This window comes from Drosophila miranda, chromosome 3, assembly GCF_003369915.1.
Source record: "Drosophila miranda strain MSH22 chromosome 3, D.miranda_PacBio2.1, whole genome shotgun sequence".
Taxonomy (NCBI): Eukaryota; Metazoa; Arthropoda; class Insecta; order Diptera; family Drosophilidae; genus Drosophila; species Drosophila miranda.
This window is the reverse complement of record NC_046676.1, coordinates 8,381,894-8,394,223: the sequence shown is the minus strand read 5'-3', so window position 1 is coordinate 8,394,223 and position 12,330 is coordinate 8,381,894. Positions and strand designations below refer to the sequence as shown.

The 12,330-nt window shown below is 41.7% G+C and overlaps 1 protein-coding gene across 6 annotated transcripts in view; it reads right to left on the bottom strand.

The window, feature by feature from the left end:
• LOC108158827 (protein enabled homolog) overlaps positions 1 to 12,330 on the bottom strand; it is a 72,247-nt gene that overhangs the window by 28,694 nt on the left and 31,223 nt on the right. The window lies entirely within an intron of this gene.

Sequence of the window (12,330 nt, the reverse complement as noted above, 5' to 3'; positions counted from 1 at the left end):
GCACTTTTTTTACATCTTTACTTTACATCTGTACTAAAATGGCTGTTGTGACTATTATAATTTTTGTATGAACAAGTAAAGAATTTCTGAATTTTTATAGTTTAATAAATTTGTTCTTTTTAATTTGCAATTTAGAAACAAACTTAGTTTGATGTTTGATTAAATAAATGTACACTGTTTTAGTGGTATATTTATTTAATTATTTAGTAAAGAATTTCTGCATTTTTTTAGTTTAATAAATTTGTTCTTTTTAATTTGCAATTTAGAAACAAACTTAGCTTGATGTTTGATTAAATAAATGTACACTGTTTTAGTGGTATATTTATTTAATTATTTAGTAAAGAATTTCTGCATTTTTTTAGTTTCATAAATTTGTTCTTTTTAATTTGCAATTTAATAACAAAATTAGTCTGATGTTTGATTACACTGTTTACACTGTACACTGTACACTGTTTTAGTGGTATATTTATTTAATTATTTAGTAAAGAATTTCTGCATTTTTTTAGTTGAATAAATTTTTTCTTTTTAATTTGCAATTTAAAAACAAAATTAGTCTGATGTTTGATTAAATAAATGTAAACTGTTTTAGTGGTTTATTTATTTAATTATTTAGTAAAGAATTTCTGCATTTTTTTAGTTGAATAAATTTTTTCTTTTTAAGTTGCAATTTAAAAACAAAAATAGTCTGATGTTTGATTAAATAAATGTACACTGTTTTAGTGGTTTATTTATTTAATTATTTAGTAAAGAATTTCTGCATTTTTTTAGTTGAATAAATTTGTTCTTTTTAATTTGCAATTTAGAAACAAAATAAGTTTGATGTTTGATTAAATAAATGTACACTGTTTTAGTGGTTTATTTATTTAATTATTTAGTAAAGAATTTCTGCATTTTTTAGTTTCATAAATTTGTTCTTTTTAATTTGCAATTTAGAAACAAAATAAGTTTGATGTTTGATTTAATAAATGTACATTATTTTAGTGGTTTATTTATTTAATTATTTAGTAAAGAATTTCTGTAATTTTTTAGTTTAATAAATTTGTTCTTTTTAATTTGCAATTTAAAAAAACAAAATTAGAGTTTTTAAATAAATGTACACTGTTTTAGTGGTTTATTTATGTACATAGTATTTAATAAAGAGTTTTTGCAATTTAGTAATTAATAAATTTGTTCCATTTTAATTGCAGCTTAAAAACAAAAAATCCTTTTTGTTATTTAATTACATAAATGTGGACTGTTTCAGTTGTATATTTGTTTAATCTAATTCTAAAACTATTCGCAGCACTCATATATGTAGTTCGCCATTTTTAAACTTTTTGCCACCGTGCCACAGGAAATGGGGGGGCAGCACCACCACTCTGCACATCTGCCACGCCCGCACAAATCACAACTCCCAGACTATTACTCTATATAGTCATTCTGTATACACAGATATAGCTATACCAGCTTTTTTTTTTATTTTATTTTTTGTTGCTGCTTGCTAAAAACTTTTTTTGGTCCTGGGGATCGGAGGAAATGGTGCGCCACCTTAAAAATTGCAATGAAAGTCGTCGTCAAATTGTCATAAAAATGCGATAACTTTGTTTTGTGTTGTTCCTTCGTTTTGTTATGCCTCTCATCCCCACCACCACCCCCCCTCACTATTTCTCTCTCTCTCTGTGTCTCTCTTTCTGTCTTTCTGTCTTTCTCTCATCTCCCACTCTTGGGTGTTGTTACTGTTTTTGCCGCTTTGCCAACTACGAGAGTATGATAAATTTTTACGATGTTGCCATAACAATAAACCGAGCTTCGGCTGCCCTGGCTCTGGAATGGTGGCGGGCATGTGAAAAGCGCGCGTGGAAAATGCAGAACGTGAAAAACTAATAAAAATCTGCTCTTGCGGGGCGATGCTGGAAAAACTTTTATGGCCAAACTACGCGCTTCATCACAAAAAGACGAGCGGGCGAGAGGCGGGGGGACGGCGGACGGTGGGTGGCTGTGTCCTCAGTGCAAATGTGAAAAGTGTAAAAATATCTCAGGTGCAGGAATGGTTAAGAGGGAGGGGGTGGAGGGGGGGCTGTCAAAGGGGCGATGTAGGGTTGAGAGGGTGCAAAGTTTTGCTCCCTTCCTTTGTGTCATCTCTGCTTTCTCTTCTCGAAAAGTTGTTTGCTTCCGCTTTAACGGAAAGTTTTTAAAGCCAGAACAAGGACAACAGAAAAGAACATTTTTCTTGACAATGAACGATTATTTTTCTTAAAATTGTCAACTTTGATTGACAGCAGGAGGAGCGAGACATACCCCGTGGCACTGTGCCTCTCAAAAAAAAACCATAGCATACACTTGAGCGCAGAGGTTGATCAACAACAGGTTGGTAGGGCTTTCAACTCGTACTCCAAGACGTACGTTCAACCTCCTTGCAGTTTGATCAACCATGTCACGAACTGAGTGCCATCTTTACAGGAACTTTTTAGGCTTAAACTTAAACCATGTGCATGCGCATGGAGAAAAGCCAGCCAACTTGAAGCCGCCACCAAAACCATGATAATAGTCTCCCCACTCCAACACCGGAGTGGGCCCAGGAGGAAGTTGGACAGGATGGGGAGGAGTTCTCAAGAGGCGTGGGTGGGGTCTGTGTTTGGCTTTGGGATATTTTTGGATTTTGGTTTTGCAAATGGATTTATAACCCCTTGTGTGATTTTATAGGCCCTTAAGCCATTGTTCAAATAACCCAGCGTGCCAAGGCACCCCATCCCCACCCATACATCCACCTCTCTTGTTGACTGACTGTTCCCTGTGCCTGGGATGCGTATGCGTAGCCGTATAATGATATTTGAGGAACGGATGTGTATGCAAAACCAATAATAAGACGGTCGTACACAGGGGAGAAGAGGACTCCGACTGGCAATAGGATAGATGATGGGTTGGACGCTTGGATGGATGGTTGGGCCGGTGGTGGCTCGAGCTGGGGCTGAGGCTGGGGCTGAGGCTGGTGGTCCGTGTCAGTTCAGGCCGAAATGATTTAACAAGTGGTGCGTGTATCGATTCAATTGAATTTTCAAATGTTGCTGTTGCCCACTGAGGCATGAAGTTTCGTGCGTAGGACCAGTAACAGGATCTGGTCCAAGCCATACTCATTCCCATACCCATTACCAAGCTCATCCTCATCCTCATCATCATCATCATCGTCGTCGCCTGAAGCCAACTTACATATGTATGTATGTATATCTGAAGTACTCGTATTTGGTGATGTACTATGTATACCAATGCCATTTGATATCTGTCTTCGGAATCGGGGTAAGGGTGAATGGAATCAAGGGATGGAATACACAAAAACAAAGAGTAAGCTTATCTAATACCAAATCCTCTGGGTATACCCCGGGATAAAGTACCATTTCCCCCTCCCCCATTCGTGTGGTGCGGCTCTACGAAATATTTAACACATTTCCACATCAGAAAAAGCGCTTTAATTAAAAAATCGCACTGTAGAGGGCTCCACGGGCACTGAAGAGCAATCGGTAATAAATACCGTTGTTCAGCAGCAAGCAACAACGACATGCACAAACATGCAAATGCGGCGGCGAGACCACGTGAGTGAGCGGGCAAAGCAATGGCAACAATTCAATTAAAATGCCAAAGGGGAGGGGTCGAGTGGGGAGCGAAATTAACCCCTATAAACGAATAATATGCTCAGAATGATGCACTTAAAAACGCATTAATCAGATCGCCAATTATGCTGGACGTCTGTTGCATGCGTTTGAGTGGAATAAGTGTAACAGAGAGAGAACCAAAGAGGGAGAGAGAGAGAGAGAGAGAGAGTGTGGACACGTGCTTGGAAGTGCGTGGCATACCCCCATCTTTTTGAAGACTAACGAATGATGGGAAAATGGAAATTATTATGTAAGCCAACCACCGCGGCGTACAGAGCCAAAACCAGCCTGCACTGAAAGAAAAAGTCTACCTGTTTATGAAAATTATAGGGTAATAGGTATATACATACATATATTTTATTTTCAAATAAAATCTTTATTTGTTTAGCTAAAGAGAGACTTCAACATCAATTTCTCGCAGTAAAGCATTGACACTATTATTCATATTAGTTAAATCTATAATTACAATCAATCATGCATCGGATTTTTCTCAGTGCAGTCCACTTGGACCCCTTTTCATAGAACTCAAAACATATAAAAGCTTTCGTGTCGTCATTAAAAACTGTTTTTGCTAATTAAGTGCTCAATTGAGCATTCAATTTCAGACTCAGACGGAGAGTGAGCAAGAGAGGAGGGAAAAAGCAAACAACAGCCAAAGCCGGGTAAATACCCAACCAAGAAAAGCAACAACAAAAAGGAACACGAGGCAAAAGCAACCGAAAAGGAAATCAGTAACAGAAGCCGTACCCAGAAACAGAACGCAAACGGTGGCTGGTGGCCGCTGCTTTAGAACCCTCTACCTGCTTGCTTGTGCTTACCCTCCCTTCATCCTCCATCCACGACACAACATCCTTTCACACAAGCCAAAGGCAAGCGAAACGAAATGAACGAAAATATAACAAAGTTGGTTTATTTGCACTGTTAATGCAAAATTATTCCCCAGGGGAGAGGTGTGGTCCGTGGTGCGACTACAGTGGAGACTGGCTATTAAATAAAGTGAGCAAAATTAAAATGCAGCTCGTAAAAGCTCTTGCCAATCCATTGCTTAGATTTTCCCAAGTTTAATTGCTCAAAACAACTCGAGTTTATCTCGTCAGAGTCTTCACTGTACACAACAAAAGAATCGGATCAGCAGCGGCAGCGGCTTTGCCAGACCAACACGAAATTCACTCTTCTCTCGCACAAAAAGCGCGCCACTCTACGAGCACAAAAGAGAGAAAATAAAAAGAATTAGAAAACGAAAACGAAACACAGCAGAGTCGGAGTCAGAGCCCAGACCAGACCAGACCCAAGTCGACATAAGGGCAAACATGATTCAATAAAATTACGCTGCGAAAGTATGCAACAGAAACAAGCAAACAAAGTGATGAATAAGGGAAAAATACAAACACACATACATACATATGTATGCAGGGAGAAGCGGAGAGTGCTGAGCAGAGCTTATAGAGTAAACATTTATTCCCCGTTGAATGAGAATGTGAATGTGAAGAGCAACAAAACCACGAGCCAAAGGCACTGAAACGCGCAGCGGCGGCGGCAGCGGCAGCGGCGGCGAGGGCACACCAAAAGAAAGGAAAAGAAAAAGTACTTAAAAAGCTCACAAGCAAATATTTATAACAGTAAATCACTTTGGCGCTTGCACATACACAAACAGACAGCACGGGGGAGGGACGCAAGCAGAGACTGCGAGAGCGAGCGAGAGCGGGGCAGTGCAAAAGTGCAATAAGAGCAACACGAAACCTGTGCTACTCAAATGTTGTTCTTAAGTACTGGCCAAACGAGGCAGCCGCAGCCTGGCTAAATTCAAAAGAAGCTTAAAGGAATCTCGGGTTGCGACAGGAGAGTGATCGAATAATATGTAAACCTACTAAAAACAGCTCTACTAAGTGTTCGGCTTGGCAAACGAAAGTCCCATCCGCAATACCCATATTACCATAAAACCATATCTCATATGTCGTTGACTACCAAATAATAATGCAACAAGTGTGCGAACACATTATTGGAAGGAAAGCTTACTTTTATCCTCTCAACGAATTAGCACAGTGGATTATTTTATAATTTTAAAAATATAAATCGAAAAGAAATCGAATACATAAATTTTCTATGCAAGGAGTACTGCTGGCTCGTTTAGCCAGTACTTGCGTCTCTGGCAAAATCTTTGTCCTGGGAATCGTGGGGCAAGAAAAACCAGCAAATATTTAAATTCGTGCGCTAAAACACACAATAAAAGCGTAAACAAATACAAAGTAAATATGGCGGCAGCGACGGCGGTAAGGAGGCAACAACAACTGCAACAAAGCTCGCAGTAAGGGGGAGGGGGATGGGGAGGGTTCCAAGGCTTATGGCATTCGCTATCACCTTCTGCTGGTTCTACTTCTACCCTTTCGTTTTGTTGCACTTCGGGGTTGATAAAATTCAAAGTCACTTTGTGTCTGTGGGGGTGTTCAAGTGTTTGCTTTAGTTGTTGTCAAGTTTTTTAATTAAATTTGGGGTGCACAACCAGACTTAATGGACAAAACCCACCAAAAAAGAAGTACCAAGAGGTGGGACGACGAGTAAGAAAACTTTTGTCCCAGAAATTAGTTGCCAACAATGGGATTATCTCTCTTGCAAAAGTTTCCTTTTCCCTTAGATCGAAGATCCTATTAGCCAGGCCAATAAAAACCTTCAACAATGTACTCTTCGCATTAAGATATGCAAAAAGTTGTGCAAGAGTTTAAAATGCAATTTGAATATGGAGTAATCTCTGGCCATAAATGTGGCATTTCCCAGGGAGAGCTGGAGAACCCAACAAAGCAAATGGGGAAATGGGAAATCTCTCTCCCGATTGCAATTTTCGAAAAAAAATAATAATCCATGGTCTGGTTGAAATTGAATAACAAAATACAGAAGCTCGGACCCAATGAACAATAGAAGTGGTTCTCGTGATATGTGAAATGTGGGGACGGGGTGAGAGTAGCACACAAATAAATATGTTTAACCAAATTGCTAACCAACAACAAAAAAAAAAACCCCACCAGAAAACCCCTCGCAAAGGAGAAAAGGACAAGTCAAGCGTAACATATTTATTGACGTTGCGGTTGCTGGACCCGGCCACACAGAGCCGGACCCGGCCGAGACACACACACACACACACATACACACACACATTGGATTTCAGTTAGCTGGCAAGCAGCAAAACCACCACTAACCACTGACACCAACACCACACAATAACACGCTGAGCCCTGTTAGGTGGGGCCACCACCCCACTCCCACCCGAGAAACAGAAGCCACGGAATGAGTGGCACTTGCAAGTGTGGTGTTTATGTTCCATACATCAGGGGTTTATGGGCTAAACGTTTATGTGTCTGGCAACAACAAGCTTTTAAAGGGTTTCCACACACACACACACACACACGACCATATGGGGGGGTAGTCGATGCTGACGCCACTTGAAATTTCACTTACACCCACACCGCCCTGTTTTTTGTGTGCCTGTGTGTGTGCCACACAGTTGACGTTGCACACTTCGTTGACTCCCAAAAGACGCCCACACTCAAAATGGTTGACCTCGTACGCCACCCCCAGCCCCCCACCCCCCAACAGTCAGATAAGACGGAGGTTGGGGCGGGGGTATTACAAAATGTATTTTATCTTCATCGATTGGCAGAATTTATATCTTTTTTCATGCCACATCAGCGTTTTATATACATGCTCGTCCGTACTATATGTACATATCGAATGAGAATGCGAATAAAGATTTAGGGTAGCTGTTTCCCCTCCCCCCCCCCCTCCCCCTCCCACTGAGTTGAGGTTATGTGCTGACAGCTAAAAGCACCAACATATGCATATCCTCGATGGCGGAGAGATAAATCAGCTGTGCTCCCAGCAGATGATTACATGGGGATGAAGTTGTAAGTCGACGAGATGCTAGAAAAAGATGTACAGGCAAATACACACTACCATACAGTGGACAACACAATAAACTGCCATATTATGCAAATCAATATCAATAAGGATGCTAGATGGTAGATGGTAGTTGGTAGATGGTAGTTGGTAGCTGGTAGATTGCTAAACTTTGTGCAAACTGTTGGAAAAACATATGCCTGATGTGTGGTTGGTGATATGCATCCATTAAAATGGTTCAGCTGTCCCATAAATATTGGAAAAAATATGTAACTTTTTGCCTTTAAGTATTCCTTAAAAATCACTCAAATTTCTTCCATTTCTGGGAGTAAATTTACATTTTATATCCATGTTAATTCCTCCTACCTCCATCGATTGTACTGAATATTCAAGCCTCAAACCAGAAATCATTTCGTTTTTTTTTTCAATTTACATAATTCTGTTGTACGCAACACTCTTATACGTTCAGCACTCTTTATGCAGCATTGGCACTCCCCTTTTATGAACCTTTCAACTTGCAATCATGTTTGCCAATTATGCAAATGATGATGCGACCCACTGTGCGTGCAGGCAGAGCCACTGTGGGGCATAGCTGGGTAAATACTCTCCAAACACTTGGCTTCGTGTTTACCACAATTTACTCCGACTCGAGTTAACACAAACACACACACACAGATACTAGAGCAGAGAGAGAGAGAGAGAGAGAGACAGCGGAAGGGGGGGCATGGGGCAAGGGCTCTAGCAAATATAAATGCACATTTTTTGCCCACAATTTCCTGAAAGCAAGGGAGAAAGAGTGACAGAATGGGTGAATGAGAGAACGAGAGGGGGGGGGGGGGGGGGGGAATGGGGAATTCGAGCACAATAAACTGAAAGGAAGGCAAGGGTCGGGGGTCGGGGTAGGTCGTAGCTTGCCACAAGCCAAATATGTCTGTGTCTGGGCTCGACTACCCTCCCGCCCTTCTACCCTTCTTCATGCCTTCGCCGTATTTCTGTTTCATTCTTTCTCTCATTCTACACAGTCTTGCCGTCTCTTGCCTTCATTCTATATGTATAAATATTTGTCTGTGTGTGTGAGTGTGTGTGTGTGTGTCTGGAAAGTGTGGCAATAAAAAGGATAATGTAACTGTTATTCTACGCAAAGCGGAAGCGAACGAGGGAATGCGGCAGGAGCCAGAAGTGTGGTGCAAGTGTTTGAAATATTTCTGTGGCAAAGGTGGCAACGTGGGCCGAGGAGGTGGACTCCTCTTCTCACCAACAAGATGTGGCACAAGTAAAAAGCACAACCAAAGGCTGCAACAACAGCACAAAACGTAGTTGGGTCTGGGCCCTGCGGTTGCACAGTGGAGGAGTTGAGGAGTGGAGGAGTGGAGGAGTGGCGTGGCTGTGGCTCGAACAGGATGCGGTGCTGGGGGGTGCTCCTCCTTTGCTGAGTGACTGACTGAACAAGTGGCAACGAGGAAATGACTGTCCTGCGGCAGAGGGTGGGGAGGGCCACAGGCCACCTCTGGCAAGAGTCAGAGAGCGTACGAGCCGAAACGAAACGAAACGAAAGGAGACGAGACGAAACGAGACGAAACGAACAAAAGTGCCAAAGAGCGAAGCCGGAAAATTGTGTGGAAATTTGAGCTTCTTTTGAAATTGAGGCCGGAAATGACACCCACACGTACCACGTACCACTCTGTGTGTGTGTGTGCGTGAGAGGGAGAGAGGGCACAAGCGAAAGAGAGAAAGCACAGACGGAGAGAGGGTGGAGAGGGAGTTAGAGAGGGGGCCGTAGAAGGAGAGTGAGAGAGAGAGAGCTGTCTGTCCCGCTGTTGTGTTAAACAAAATGTTTGCGGGTGCAATAAGCGTAAATTCAGTGGTTTTATGTTTACTTATTCAACTCCTCCATAACCAACCACCACCCACCCAGTCCACCCAGTCCACCCACTCCAGGGTAAACCACCTTCGCCCTTCTTCTGTGGGGCACAACTTCATTTTATTGAGAGCAGCGCAGCAGATGGGTGGGTGGCAGCTGCCACAGCAGCAACCCCGCCACATTCGGGTGGCAATATACTTTTTGCAAATCGATGCCAACTCCTTAAACGATGGGTGGGCCGGTGCCTAGGCTGGGGCTTTGGGGTGGGGCACTCTGGTCCGTTGTGGCACTGCTGCTGCAGGAAGCGTGTGGCATGTTGAATGGGTCTTGAGTGTTTTCGTATGGTTGACAGGATAACACGGAGTAATTCAATTCGAAATACTTTATGCTGTTGCTTTTATTATTTGTGCTTTCTCGTTGGCTCCCACTCTCTCCATCCATCTCTCGTTCTTCTGGTTTACGGATTGCTGTTGTCGGAAGTGGCATTTGTAGGTGGGTTCTGTGAATGTATGCTGTATATATATGTGTGTGTGTGGGGGGCGTGTGGGGTGTAGAACCAGGGGGTAGCCGCATAAACGAGCACACACACACACAAACAGAGGGGGGGGGCTAAGGCTATATCTGTATCTGTGTATTTTGTGGTTTCTCTGTTTATTTATTTTTATGATGTTTCCTTTTTGGCATTTTATTGAAGAAGTTTACCGACGCCATTGCTCTTGCATAAATAACTGAGAGCTGGGATAGAGAGGGGGGGAGGAAGTGCTAACAAGCACATAGCCCACCGCCCCCCGCCCCTCCCCCTCGCCACCCTTCACCACCCACCCAGTCCGCCTCATTGCAATTCATAAAAAATCAATATTTATTACTGCTGCTAGTGGTACACGGTACATGGTCCTTGCCATCACCACCTCCTTCCTCGCCACCCCTAACCCATCACCAGCCCCCTCCCCACCCCTCCCTCGACCCTGTGATTGGGCATTTAATCAGTTGATTTCTTATTCAACTTGAGGTTCTTTTTGCCCTTATTTTCTTTGCTTTTATACTGGGAAATGCAATTAGAGAAACTTTTTCCGAGATGGCTCTTCCACAATGGCTGAGGGATGGGGATGGGGAATGGGGAATGGGATTGTATTTACGAGTATTCTATTGTACAGGGTTTCCTAGTGCTATATGTGGGTGTGTGTGCCCCCTAAGGGGGGTCACAAAAATACAAAAAATAAAAACAATTTTAAATAAATAAAATCCTCGAATCCTGTGGGGTCCTGCGAACCGAAGCTTTTGATACCCTTTCCGATCTATCATTCCTATAAAACTATAATGTTTGATGATGATGTTGGAAATATCTTCAGAAAAACGGTAATTCTATTGCTTTTTGTTCTCATTTTGAACGTCGGTTTCTGATATCATAGCGTACCATACGATACGATATTATATTTTGTTGATTCCGTTTTATGTTTGAAAAAATATCATCGAAAGTATTACTATTTTTGCATTGTAGACATCTGTGTGGTGAAAATCACAATACCCCCTGCAAGGGTACACCAAAAATGCAATATAGTCAATAAAAGAATTGCAAATGAATCACAAGTGGAATATTTGAAATGTTTCCACTGCAACCATATATGTACATATCGAGTTTGTAACTATGGCGTAAGGGAAATTTACATTCAACTGAATATCCATTAAGAAATATGTGTGCAAAAATTGAAAAAACTCAACTAGAGCAAAAAGGATAAAGAGATTAAGGATAAATATAAAGGAAGATACTTGGAAACACCACCACATTTATATGTATATATTTATATACTTGAGTACGGCTTGAAAACCATTTGTGTTTACAGACAACTCCCAGAGAGACTTTTTTCAAAAAGTAGACTCGTCAGAAATAATCCTGGATTACACGCTGGAAAAGCTGAGTTCCATTCAAAAATCATGTAGAGAAAAGGCAGTTCTCTCCAATATTTCGACTCTAGAGGGGATGAAGAGCTGATCAGCTGATAGAATTGGTTGGGCCTCATAGCACTTACGAGTGTGCTATGCATTCGAAAATACAATAGTAAGATCCATTTGGAGATATGTTACTGGCACACAGCTTTATAAGCAAATGCCCTGACAGAAAACCAAAGAATCACTTTATTTGTATTCATTCATGTGGATAATCGACATAATTTACACATATTCTCGTAGTACGAGCACTCCACTAAAATGTAGAGTTGTTTTCAAGTAAACGGCGGTGCAAATGTTTTACAAAGACGATATACCAGTGAACTAATGATTCCATTTAAATATACAAGCACAATTACTGCATGTTTAGGTTTAACAATAATTTAGGTGTGTGTGGAATACATTCGAAATATCCGTATCTTTAAACAGATTTACTGTTGAGTCCTTCAAGAGTATTTTTGTGTTTTAGAACACAACATAAATGAGGATTCTCTTCACAAACAAATCCATAATTACACAATTTGTCATGTCATTTCCCCGCTACACAAACAATCAATTGACAATTTTCCAAAAACTATAAAACTGTTCAACTTTTGTCCAATTTGTGTCTGTGTCATTCGCGGGACGAGTGTGCCACATGCAGATAGCGGCAGTGCATTGATAGATCCAAACACAGGGGGAGGCCACTGAACAGATTCCCCACAAATGCTCAACTCTTTTGTGTATACAAAAAATACAAAATAATCTGCAAATGTTGTCCCGTGCTGGATGCCCCCAACGTAAACTTTGCAACCCAATACGCAGTGCTGCCCCCCACCAATTCGCCCAAAACCACCCCTCGAACAGGGTCCCTCTCTGGGGGGTGGGGGCTAAGGCTATTACTGGACTGACCAAGCCGAGACCGAGCAAACCGAGCTGGAAAACGCTCAACGCTCAGAGTTAAGTGAAACCAATTGAGATTTATTGACGCGAATTGGGTTTCACTTGAACCTGCTCGCCCTGGGGCGCTTG